Raw genomic sequence first — 13,459 nt, 5'->3', positions numbered from 1 at the left:
TAAGGATACTGCATGAGCCATAACACTGCAAACACATGTGAAGTTAATCTTTCTCCCTTCTATTACCTCCAAGATTTTTGTAGTTTTATTGTTATGGTCAGCACTTGAAAACTACCCACCCTGTGACTTATCTCAGACTAATATAACATTTTCTCAATTAGGCAGCACTTAAAAAAAAAAAAAAACCTTCCTTTGTTTTCGTAATGATTAATGAACTGATCGATTTGTTCTGAGACATAGCCACTGAGTCCACAGGGGCTTGCCGCCTCATTCTAGGGAAAGTGTAATAAGCCCACACCCCTGACAGGGTGAGAGTATTAGGACTTAAAACTCCTTGGGTAAGGAATGAATTATCAGGGCCGAGACTGGGCCCAATCCTTACTAGGAGTACAGCTCTACAGCCCACTCACTCCCTGGTACTGACATCAGCCCATCCATCCACTATGGTCTAGTAAGCTGGTAGGCAGAGTCTCAGTCTGCTATTATACCCCATTGCAGTTCTCTGGAGCCCTACCACATGGTTCCTACCATGGTAAAGCATGCACACTTCTACATGAACAGTGCATGCTCAGCACCCCTCTCCACACCAGTTACAACTCTTGGTGCTCCTTCCAAGTGTCACCAAAAGGGTTAAACTAGAACCACTTCCCTCCATCCAAGACAGGTGAGCTGCCGTAACTGCTGACTGCCATCATGCACAGGCTGCTCCTCCACTGCCAAAAATTTGTGGCCAAAGCAAAGGCTTCACCCTCTGCACCATAACAGCAGGCATATTTAGGTACCAGATTCTTAACTTTACAGCACCTACCAAACGGCAGGGAAAGAGCAAGTTAAATTTGCGGCAAAGTACATGCCTTTTCTTTCATTACTGGTAAAGTGCTGGATAGCCCTGGTACTTCCACTAAAACATCTAGGATTAGATGTTCTTGGAACTCAAAAGTGGCATTAAAATGACAATACTACTGCTCATACTACAAGAAGACTGCATCGTGGACTTGGATAAAACTCTGCATTTATCTGTGTTCTCTAAATGTAAAAAGTAAATGCATGCATTTTCTGAATCTTTACCTCCTGGAAGCAACTGCTGTTTCTAGTGGTATAGAATTTTTTTTGCCAACATGCTGACTGAAACCAGATCTGCAAAGGTCCCAGTCGTCTAATATGGGACACAAGCAAAGTGAAAGCCAAGAAAGAACAAACAAGGATAAGATACTGTTGTGTCCATCTTGCTGTTGGGCTCTAGTTAAATCGACCCACATATTTCCCAATCTTCTGGAAAATACTGAAATTCCTCTTCTTAAATCTCTACTTCGCCATCCGCTGCAAGAGCGCATGCTAGGAATCCACCAACCTCTCAATAAAGGGAATTTTCCCTAAGCTAGTCTTGAACCCCCCCCCCCCAACCACCACCACCACAATTCTTCTGTTGAAGGAGGAGACAGCACACAGAGTTAGGAGATTATTCATACACAGTACACTGCCTGTTTAACATGTATAAAATGAACACCTCTATCTACATGCTCTTTTCAAAACCTATGGAAATTAGGCAATTTCTTTACCTCAACTGAAATCCCTAATTCTTCCCCAGTTGATAAATACAGGTTTAAATCCAGCCTTCACTGTGTCCAAAGTACTTGACAAGGCTATGCTCATTCACATCAGAAAAATAGGCTACTTTGCCCAAAGTAATAGTTTTCAAAAAAGGGAAGAGAACCAACTACTGCTTATCCTGCTTTCTCTGAACATTTACTTCAACATGAACAAGTCTGAAAATAAAGTTTACTTTCCAAGGTCCACAATAAAGACAGCAAAATCCATTGAAGTCTCAGGGGGAAAACAAAACAAAAGACAATAGTAGACTTGATCCTGAATCTAGAAAATGAAGCAGTCCTAAGACAGAGGAGCAGAAGGAACAGGACTGTAGGAAGTATAACAAAACACTTCAAACAGCTGTGGTCAAAACCCTGTAACCTAAACATTTAAAGCAATTCAAGTTGAGATGCAGAAGTACAGAACATGTACGCCTTGAAATAACAGCAGAGTCTTGCCAAAGAATTAGGTTCCCACTACAACTTACACAGCACCATGGTTGAAAATCAAAATGAAAAGTTACTCAAGCTCACATGACCTATGTATATCAAGTGCTCAACAGAACAGATACTCCTGAAATGATGACAGCAAGACATGAAGGCACTAGAGACCAGATCTCTACAACAGGTTGTCAGTTAAAGATGACAGATTTCATCTCTCAAACTCCAATCTGTGACCCTTATTCACAACAGGATGTGGAAGACCTTAGAATGGCATAAAAGGCCAATCTTTGGCTGACTAAGTACAGGATACTGACCAAATATCTAAATAGGCTTGGCAAACTCTAGGAACAACTAACTTCAAAAGGAGTACAGTCAGCATAGCTAAACCTGAACAGGGCTTGATATATTTGTTAACAGCGTAAGAAATTACAACTGTTGCTGGCATATTGTATGCATTATATCTGACATTTAACAGTATTGCCAATGTTTTGATGGATTATGATATTGGATCAAATTACATATTGGCTGCCGCTTATGAAGTTACAGACAAGTGACAAGAACACTTTGTGGGACCCCACAATTAAGATATGTCAGAGGAGAATACAAAAGACTACCCCTTCATTGTAGCCTCAGACTCAAGAAATGTACCAGACACTCCCCAAGTAGGTCTTCAGGTGCTCCAAAATTAGAGGACAATCAAATCAACAGCAGCAGAGACATCAAGCAGGACAAATGTACTCTGATCTCAAATTATTCAGGTTTATAAACTAGTCCCAAATCACTCTACAAAACTATGGTAACCTCGGAATCCATGAATCTTGAGAATGGAGCAACCTACTTAATGTGCCATTTACTCAATATTCCCAATCAAACAGAAAATTAGAGGTCCATCTCTCTCCAGGACATCTGGATCCACAAAATTCTAGAGGATCAGTTTGATCAAAGTCTTTACTAGGATAAAAAGATCACTCCAGACAATACATTAGCTTAGCTGGTACTGGGACATCCCAAAAATTGGGGATTGCAAACTTGGAAGCAACTACACGAACCAAACAAAAATCAAATTCATCTAAAGTTCAGTCTGGTGGATTATAGTCGTGGACAAAATCATATCCATCCTATGTTGCCAGGTTAGCTTGCCACTCACTGGAATCCACCTCATCTGCAAAGAATAAACTAACCAGCTTACAGCTGTGCATTTAAAAACCTGCCAGCTTTCACAAGTGGTCACTAGGCATGAGATTCAGTAGACTACAGAGGTGCTTAACCAAATTTCCTAGATGTACCAGAACAATGTCTGGTTAAGGGAACTGCTCAAAGTAGGCAAAGATACGCTGAGGGACTCAAATAAAATTAACTACAAGAAGCAACTCATAGCCTTAATCCCCTGCATCAACTGCCAGATGGGCTGGACTGCAAAGTATCAACCCTTCGAAAAGACACAGCTTAAAGTATGACAATTTGTGAGCTGCTATTCTACAGTAGTGCATCAATGTCCTTTCCTAAGGAAAGTCAAAATGGTACCTGTACACCTCCAAAAGCAAATACACTGACTCCAATCCTTATAAACGTATCTGTGTCGAACACTAGCTAATAGCAGCTACAATACAGCCAAAATTTATTACAGATAAACATCTCCATTTACATCTCTTGCATCTTCAGCAAAATGTTTCAGTTTACCCCTCCTCAATATCTCTTGTGCACATCCCATGTCTTTTCAATCAGGGAACCCAAATGTTATAACCATTTATTTCCCTTGCAACATTAGAAAGCCTTTAGCCTTGCTACATGCTTACCCCCTAACTCTAGATTTAAATGTACCCTAAAACATACACACCGTGCAAAAATATAATCATGTACTACAGAAGCACTATTTTCAGTAAAGGTAAACCATAGCATTTCTCACATTTTAATTTGTTAAAAATTGACTGAATACGACACACACACATACATGGTGTAAGCTGCACTTAAGGTAAGAGATAAACTTTTTCATCAACTAGGAAGCAAGACCATAGCTGAAAGTATACCCTTCATGGTTCAATTCACCTATCTGACAGGCATATTCCAACCAAGGGCCATTAGAAATAAAGGTGGGTTCAAACCGCTACATTAAGTGCGACTTCAGTGGGGGTTTCGGTTTCATCCCGTTGATAACATGCTTTCTGCTACTGCTGTAGCCATTCCAGGGGTAGCCCATAGTATGGTTTGTAATAACATAATAACATGACACACACAGCAACGGCATCCTTTAAAAGCCCAGTGCAGGTGCAACAAGCTACAAGAGATGAATTATTCTAGGGAGAGGGTCTACCTATGACAGTCAATTATGTTTAATAAACCACTTCTGTCTCAAGACAAATAGGACCCCTGGACTCCCCTCAACAGGGCAAAACAATGATAAACAGTTATCTTGCTACAGGACAATAAAATATGCTTATTTGTTAAAAAGGCATCCTGAAACATATATAATGTCTAACTGCTGCTACTTAAGAAGGAAAAAAAAACTTAGGGAAGACAAGTTAATTTTCCAACAGTCTCCCAATGATTCTCTGTAGAACATTACTATCTAAGAAAATGACATTTTATTCATTGAAATTTCCTTACCAAGAAGGTCTAATTGTGCAATAAAAGACTGATCTGAAGTAGTTAACTTCATTTGATCAGCAACCTGTGGGTATCGGATCCGATCTGGACCAGCAGCTTTTTCCAAGCTAGAGATCCGAGCTCCAAGCTCCTCTCTTACCCATAATACCCCACTACTTCCCCTCAGTCCTCAGATCTCGTTTGCCACGGCTTCTAGAAGCACGTGTGACAAGCTCCTGGCGATTTTTATAGTTTTTGAAGAGGATTTTTCTCTGTGCGTGTGTTAATCGACTCTAGCTAAATTAGTTTAATTGGGTTTAAGTAGTCGGTTAGACTTAGCATTTTCCCTTCCCCTTACGTGCGTGTGTGAGGGTGTGCGTTTTTGAGTTTAGTCATGGCCGAAAGACTCAAGGCCATTTTTTCCAAATGCTCCGAGTGTGGCCATAAGCAGTCCCCAGACGATGGCCACACTCAGTGCATTCTTTGCCTGGGGGTTGAGCATCTATCAGGCTGCCAGATTTGGGCCACCTTTAACCCCCGAGCTTTGAGGGACAGAAGGACCAAGTTAATTTTAGTGGGCCTTTTGCCCACAGATTCTACTACTTCTGCCTCTCTCAGTGGCGCCAGCTGCGGCTGTTCAGCCAACAGTTCCTACTCCCCTGGCCAGGACTCAAACTCCCACTGTGTCCCAGGGAGAGAGGTACCCTAGAAAGAAAGAAGGGGGAGAGAGAGGCATAGGAGCCATAAGCGGTGGGCTGATTCTGCCCTTTCGGCCCTGCCGGCTAAGCAGCTCTGTTCTCCATTTAAGGTCTCCAGTTCTTCCCCCTCTTCCCCCTCTCGGCTCCATTCCCCATGTTTCTCTCCGGAGCCACAGGAGGAGCCCCAGCCACCTTCAAGGTAGTCAAGGCGGCCTTTCCGGCCAGCCTCGGCTGCTTCTAGATAAACAAAAAGCTTTTCTGCCGCAGACATGGACCGGATGATGCGTCGCTTCCTCCAGGCCCAGATGCAGACAGGAGTGCTCCTGCCCCCCCCCCTCTGGGGGGGGCTCAGCCCCCTTCTTTGTCCCCATTGCTCCTTTTCCGATCTGCTATCAGGTTTCGGAGCAGTCAGATCCGGGTAGCTTTGGAGCCGGGGAGTCGGCGCCGATAGTAATCGCTTCAACGCCAGCCTTACCCTTGTATCGGGTCCATTTTCGGATCCAAGCTCCCGGGACCATGAGCAGAGCTTCGGATCCGGAGGGGTGAGTGGGTCTTCGGCTCCGATGTGTTCGGAGCACACTTTTCGGGTCCGATCACTTCAGCGCCAATCCACAGGTCGGAGCCGAGGGGGCTGCTCTCAGATCCCAGGGAGAGCAGTTCGCCTTAGACGTGGTGGAGAGGGTCCTCTCGAGGGATTAGAGGCCCCAGGCTCGTGCTACAGATCCACCCACCATTCCCTTGCAGATGGGCCTGTCTTCCATCATCCGGCCCCAGCGACAGCCTGCGTTTACATCCCAGACGATTCCTGTAGAGGAACAAGACCCGGTTGGTGAGCCCTCCTCTGACAGCCCCCTCGAGAAGGTTCCCCACAAACGAAAGTGTAAAAGGAGGCACTTGGGACTCCCGAGTCCATCACGAACACACTGACTTGGAGGAAGGGGAGGGTTCCCCCAGGTCACCCCCAGACATTATGGAGATGCTATGCATTAGAGGGGTTGGTCAGCCCAAAAACTTTCCTTGGATGAGTGTTTCTGGAGGCGTTTGACACAGGCCAGTCTACCTCTTGGGTGTCCCCTCCGGCCGACCCCTTGTCTTCCATAAGGACAGAGAGTATCCCTCAGGACTAATCCCTCCTTTTTACCTAAAGTGGCTGCCGAGGCTAACATCAACCAATCCATTAATCTGCCCGTTTTCTTCCCCAACTACCAGAACAAAGGTGAGTACAGACTCCATTCATTAGATGTGCATAGACAATTGCTCTTTTACTTGCACAGAACAACTGCCTCTCGCAAGTCAGAGCGGCTCTGTTTCCTTTGCCGAGCCATCATTGGGTAAGCCAGTAACGAAGGTGACTGGCTAGGTGGATATCTCACTGCATTTTGCTTGTGTACAAAATTTCTGGTCGGCCTGAGCCCGTGGGGGTTCGTGTTCACTCTACCTGTTCTATGGCTACCTCTGATGCCTTTTGGTCATGGGTTCCCTTGGATGACATTTGTTCTGCGACTACTTGGGCTTCATCTCATAACTATTTCCCATTATAAAATTAGATCAGATGTCCAGAAAGAGGGCAGCCTTTGGTTCTGCAGTGCTCCGGAATATTCTTTTTTGAGGGCCTCCCAAGTGTTTGGTAGCTGGGGACTCTGTCCCACAGGTTGCTGATCAAATGAAGTTAACTACTTCAGATAAAGAAGTTATGTACTCACCATAACATTCCGTCTGAGTAGGTAATTTGTCAGCAACTGACCCCCCTCCTTCCCCCTAACCTAGAGTTAGTTACCTAAATGATCGAATGATTCACCCTTGGTATGCATCAGGTTAGGATGTGCAGGTTTTTGTTTATCTTGCTGTTGTCTACTATTTGGGAAAACTCGATCCGAGGACTGGATGGAGGTAGCGGGGTATTATGGGTAAGGGGGAGGAGCTTGGAGCTCAGATCTCTAGCTTGGAAAAAGCTGCCAGCTCGGATCAGATACCCACAGGTTGCTGACAAATGAAGTTACCTAGTCAGATGGAACATTATGGCGAGTACTTCTTTTTTTAGTGAAGACCTGGGAAAAAAAGCTGTACAAACCTATCCAGTGAAAGAAACTTAGGTTATAACAGACAGCGAGAACAAATATTTGTGAAGTATGGCAATTACACATTCAACATGGGATGGAGGGAAATATAAAACGTAATTAACAGTTGCAACAGTAAACAAAATTAAAACTAAAAATAAAATGCATTCATGAAAAATAGGGTGGCAATGCAATAACATAAGGAGGTAATGTGGAAAAAAAAAAAAAAAAAGCTGCAGCAATGTTATCAAAGCAATATAAAGCGATAAAAGTATATCCAGTATAAACAGATTATCTTAAGTGGTCACATAAGAAGTTAGATAAAGCAATACCAGCATATATACTTGGTGGGATGGAATGAAAGTGTACATAAGTGTAATGAGAAATCCACTACAATAAGGGCAGCAAACAATAAGGCATAAGGAAAAGAAGGGATTAAACAGTTGTAACAATACAAATATGACAAAATCTAGAAGCGATACAATATTGGCTAGATGTGTACACAAGTAGTAGTTATCAAAAGAAGAGGGTATCTGAGCAGTTAGGGTTAACAGACTGTGGCAGAGTGGGAATAAATAAAGAGATTGAGATTTAATGCTGACAGAGATCCAAAGTTTTTGAAAGGTGTTAAGATCCAGAGGACTGTGTGTAAATGAAGGTCAGAGGGGACTGAATTGTTAATCTACATGTTCAAAGTTACAGAAAAAGAGGTACAGGATTCACATTAAACAGTCAAGGAAAAAGCATAATTCTAGAATTACTGAAGAATGGAGAAACTGTAGTTTGAATGAAGAAGTGGTAATATCACTAAACACAACAATGGTTCTCAACCAACCATCCAGAAGTTAGGGTCAAGACAAAAATTAAGGGTCCAAAATAAGAGACATCTTTTCTTAAAATTTTATAACTGACATAAAAAAAGGCCGTCAGAAAGAGAACTGATCAGAATGTACTTTTTGAAATAAGAAACACTGATTGATTACTGTAATCAAACACTTTTTTGGCAAATGGTTGGATTTTAGAAGGGATCAAAGCAAACTGAGCAGCACAAAAAAAAAAATAAAGTGACAGCTGAAACATATGGCACAGATGGCCAAGAAATGTCCCAGTTAAGTGACTAGCTTAGGATCTCATGATATGCAAGTATTGCATAACAGAAACGAAAGATTACAAAATGAAGCTTATTACCATCTCATTCTTAATTTTCTCTAACAAAAAAGACAAAATGGTCAAACAGATTTTAACAAGTCACAGTGCAATACACTCAAAAACATTGAAGGTTCAAAAGTCTGAAACAAATATCGAACCTCTGAACCTTGAAAAGAAAAAGATTCAGAGGGACAAGCCCCCCCCCACACCCCCCCCCCCCCAAAAAAAAAAATATATAATACACACTTCCACTTCAAGAATGCACAGCCTTGGGGGGAAAAAAGTCAAACTCCTGATCTTCCAAAAAATGAAAGCCAGCAAAATGCCCCGTTTCCATGTTATGAATGTTTGACAATTGAACATTAGATGTTTTTTTCCTTCAACCAAATTAATAATATCCATCACAGTATACCTCGCTGCATACATTTTTAGTGAGGACAGCATTCTGAAATTAGAAGTAGTTCATTTGTCAGTTCAGTAAGGCTATCAATTGATGACAAGCATCACTATCTTATCCTAGGTTAAATTCCATGAGTTACTATTTGTCTTCTGCAGGAGTTTTTAACTATGCAGTGCTCCCAGGTTGCACCTGAAAAAAACAACATGTTCATCCTTTCATTTCTACTGCCACTATGGTGAAGCTTTGTCTTTCAACTGAAATGAAATTTAAAACCATCTCTGGCATTACAAAGAGCACAAGACACCAATGCAGTAAGAATCATCCCAAGAGGGTAACAAATGTACAACTAAACAGCATCACGATTAAATTTGTCAACTGGCCAAATCCTCCCAACTGGCAAAAATTAGGCAGGCAGCTGGTTACACAGATCAAACAAGGCAGTCCATTTTTTTTTAATTTTTTAACTTATTAGTCTATTACAAACCAATAGAATTAAGCAAAGCAATATTCCAGTAAATGATGCAGTGCGTTACAAGGTGCATATGCAAGCATCTTAGGTTTTCAGTTTAACGCAGTAGTATAACCGCTACACTCACATGATTGACGTTTTCTGTAGCTACAGATGTCAGAATTTTAGCCTCAATCCAAAGCAGCACTGGGACAGTAATGGGCAGTAGCAGTGAGACTGACTTATTAAAAGGTCAAATTGGCACCTTTTCTTCCTGGGCAAATAAACGAATTAAGTTTCAGCCTCCAAGTTAAAGCAAAGCTTGTTACAAACTTCACTGTCTGGACTGGTAGTAAGTAAACAAATACATTAGCACAATGAAATGCTTTTAATCACACATTACACCAGACAATTTCTCTGTAATTAATGATATTTGGTGCTGCATATCAAAGATTTACAGTAATTAATTCCCAAAGTCTCCCAGTTGGAAACTGAAGCAGTGTGTTAAATCACAAGATGACAATAATTAAATGCCAATACAAAAAAGCACAGAAATTGCTGCATAGCATAAAGGTTTTAAATGCATAGTTATAAACCAACAATTTACAACTTAAATGCAATAAATTCTGGGCATCTACAACAGTGGCAATTCCTCCAAATATTTTCCCAATATCTACAAAAGAAGCAGCCCCCCCCCCACCGAGTGTCAGTACAAGCTCCATGCATCCCATAATCTGCAATGTAATAGCTATAAATCACCATCATTACCAATCACAAACCGATGCACTAACAGCTCCCCAAAATGTTTGCAGCAGCAGGAGTCACAATTATCCTTAGAGGTGAGAACACATATACCTCATCCACTCCAAACATCAACCCCACCTGTCCTAAAATGTCTGCACTAATGGCAATACAATTTGACATGTGACCTACAGGGAGAGCCTCAACATTCCCAAACATATCTAGTGAGAGCCTCAACATTCCCAGATATCTCTAGTGAGAGCCTCAACATTCCCAAATATCTCTAGTGAGAACCTCAACATTCCCAAATATCTCTAGTGGCAGCAACATACACATCACTTAGCTCTCCATTATAAAACATCTGCAGTAGTAGCTACAATCCCCAACAGCCAACCTCTGCTCAGACATCGGTACCATTTCAAAAATCTACAAACCTAGCAGTCACCACCTATTCCAAACATTTTAGCTACCAGAAAATCAATTATACAAAACATCTGCACTAGTACCATTCAATACATTGTGTATTCATCTCACAAGACATACATTAGAAGCCGTCCCCAACCGCCGAAACACCTGCGCCACCAATAGTACCCCACCTACCACAAATTAGCAGCAACCTATACCAGTCTCAAAGAGACATTTTGGGACGTTCTAACATATGAGCGTGTGTTAAACTAATAAAATTCCCCTGTAATTTTTCTCAATGTGTACTGATGACCATCACTGTGGAACCTTAACTATAGGCTGTAGCTGAAAATGGGCCATCCACAGTGGACTATTTTGGTTATAACATCATTATCAGAAATACTTACTAGTAAAATTCTACATACCATTGTAAACATCATAACCAGTAGCAGTCATTAACCATTTCAAATATTGGCAGTTGCAGCATCTGCCATTCAAACCAAACATCTAAGCTAACAGCAGTCATCATTCCACATCACTTGTATTAAAAGTACTGTCCACTTAGGTGTATTAAACTTCCAGTCTGTATTTGCACCCTGTACCCTCCCAACATCTGGTGTAAAAGCACCCCCCCCTTCCAACATCTAGGTTAGTTAGATTTTTGATTTTTTTTTTTTTAAAGATCTCAGCAAGACAGGAAGAAACAAGATTAAGTAAGTACTTCCAACCAACAAACTGTATGACAAAAGACTACTAAAGGCAGGAGAATGGCAAAAGGTTGCAAAATATCCCAACACTCTGTAGGGGAACAAATCATGATGGTGATCAGGGTTAATTAAATATGCGCCCCCCCACCACCACCACCACCACCACCACCACCACCACCACCACACAATTCTCTTCATGAAAAGTGTTTCGAGCAAAACTCTTGTCAAGTGGAGGGCATAGCTCTGAACAGCTTACCTCCAGAATCAGTGACAACTCTACGGGCAAATCTACAAATAATTTTTGTGTTCCTGATTGGTGAGAAATTGACAGAATAATAAACTCGCACCTCGCACCTTCATGGGTGTATACCTAACTACTGTCATTATCCAGTAAGCGTAGCCCACCACCTTTACTCCTAAAGTTATAGTTTTAACAGGGTTATTACTTTTCATGAAAAGCATTTTTTTTCAGAAATCAGGGACAGTTGAGAGGCACAGCTATAGATCAGTTTCAAAGCTTTATCCTACAAGAACTGAATGACAAGGATACTGAAAAAATAGCAAATTAACATGAACAACATGCAGGAAGTTGTCTACAGCTTAAGGCAGGTACAAAGCTGAAGGAAACAAAGACAAACGAAATGCGAGAGAGGAAATTGAGCAATATCTAGTCAATTCATCTAGAGTTACCACCTGTCCCACTTTGCGAGAACAGTCCCTCTTTGGGCAGTTGTATCCTGCAAACAATTTGTAAAAATAGCAAGTGTCCTGAGATTTTAGGACAAGATTATTTTCTATATTTTATGTAATAGTTGCAAAAAAGTTATTATGTATATGAACCACTTAAATGTTATAAGAAACAGAATAAGCAACTAAAATGCTACAAGAACAATCTTTTATTTAGGCATCAACGTGAAGTTCTGTCCTTTGTACTGGCCGTGGGTAAGTTTCAGCCTACAAAATCTGACGTTTGTACCAAAAAAAATGTCCCACTTTGGACATTTGAAAAGGTGGGAACCCTAAATTCATCTGTTCACACAATCAGCGTTTAACGGTGAAGTTTAATATCAGCCCGTTGAAAACAGGGAGAAAGTATATAATAAAGAAGTGCAGCTTCTTAGCAACACAAAGATATGCTTTTTTTTCAGGACCTAAAACTTCACACATCAAAGCTTCTTTCCTTTACCGGCTCCAACGATATGGTCAGAATTTCAGACACTAACTTGTTTTAAGAGGGATACTTTGCTTCCAATACAGTAAAACAAAACACGGAACGTAACCAAAACATAAATAACTCTAAAACTCACCATACAGTTTCCAATGTGCTTTAAGCAATCCGTCATGCCTAGAAGACTTCACTGAAACAAACTTACTCCACTCTTAGTATCTCTTCACACCCTCCTCCCTACTCACTGAGGGTGGTACACGCAGTCCTTCCAAATCCATGCACGCTAAGTAAATCGGGGAGAGTGGGATCAGAATTAGATACTTTATACCTGAAGTACTCAGGAGCTGCCCAACCTGTACAGAACTAATTTATTTTAATATTGGTGTTCACTCTCAAAACGACTTTACTACTTATGAGATGCATGCGTTTTGTTTGGATGGCAGTAAATAGCAAGTAGTTTCCCCCTATTTTTTATACAGCAGTTGGTATGAACTACAACATCACCATTGCATCAATCTGTGCCTTTTATTGGCAAGCTGAAATTTCGGAAAGGAGGAGGAGATTGTTAGGATTTGCAGCCGAGCTGAAAAAGTAGATAAATAACACGCAAAACTCCAGCATTCGTAGACAGATTTTTTTTGTCATAAAGTATACAGTTTGTGTACTTCTTTCTCCCAAAAAGGACAACCCTAACAGCTTTATTGCATAGTAGGATACGGTTTGCAAATATTTTTATTTCATCTTTTATCGCGCTGCAAAGGACCATGGTATTCAGAAAGCGGTAGTAGCTCATAGAGGAGCCATGGTACACCAGGTTTGCTCTCGAGGCTGAACTACGTCTGCAGTATTGGGACAAGTGTAAGTTCTCGTAGTCGCTTAACAGAATAGATCAAAAGTAGAAAGCTAATTACGACACCTTGGTCTACCTATCGCAAAAATAACAGAACATGGCAAAGGAATGGATGAGCGGGGGTGGGCAACCATTATTTTTCTAGTCTACCCGGCAATTGAGTTATGTAGACAGACGCAAAATACGAACTTTATAAACAAAATGGTACTAAATAAATCGC

At 41.3% G+C, this 13,459-nt stretch overlaps 1 protein-coding gene across 1 annotated transcript in view; it reads right to left on the bottom strand.

Annotated features, from left to right (window-relative positions):
* The window catches only part of LOC122806829 (hyaluronidase-2-like), a 174,071-nt gene extending 161,234 nt beyond the window's left edge, over positions 1-12,837 (bottom strand). The window contains exon 1 of the mRNA XM_044077570.1: positions 12,529-12,837. The gene's annotated coding sequence lies outside the window, so the exon portion shown is untranslated. The remainder of the gene's footprint in view (positions 1-12,528) is intronic.
* Positions 12,838-13,459: the final 622 nt, after the last annotated feature.

The sequence above is a fragment of the Protopterus annectens genome, chromosome 7.part0 (genome assembly GCF_019279795.1).
Source record: "Protopterus annectens isolate FY-2018-M chromosome 7.part0, PAN1.0, whole genome shotgun sequence".
In the NCBI taxonomy this organism is placed as follows: domain Eukaryota; kingdom Metazoa; phylum Chordata; order Ceratodontiformes; family Protopteridae; genus Protopterus; species Protopterus annectens.
Note: the sequence above shows the minus strand (reverse complement) of the source record. Positions and strands in the feature narration are given on the sequence as shown.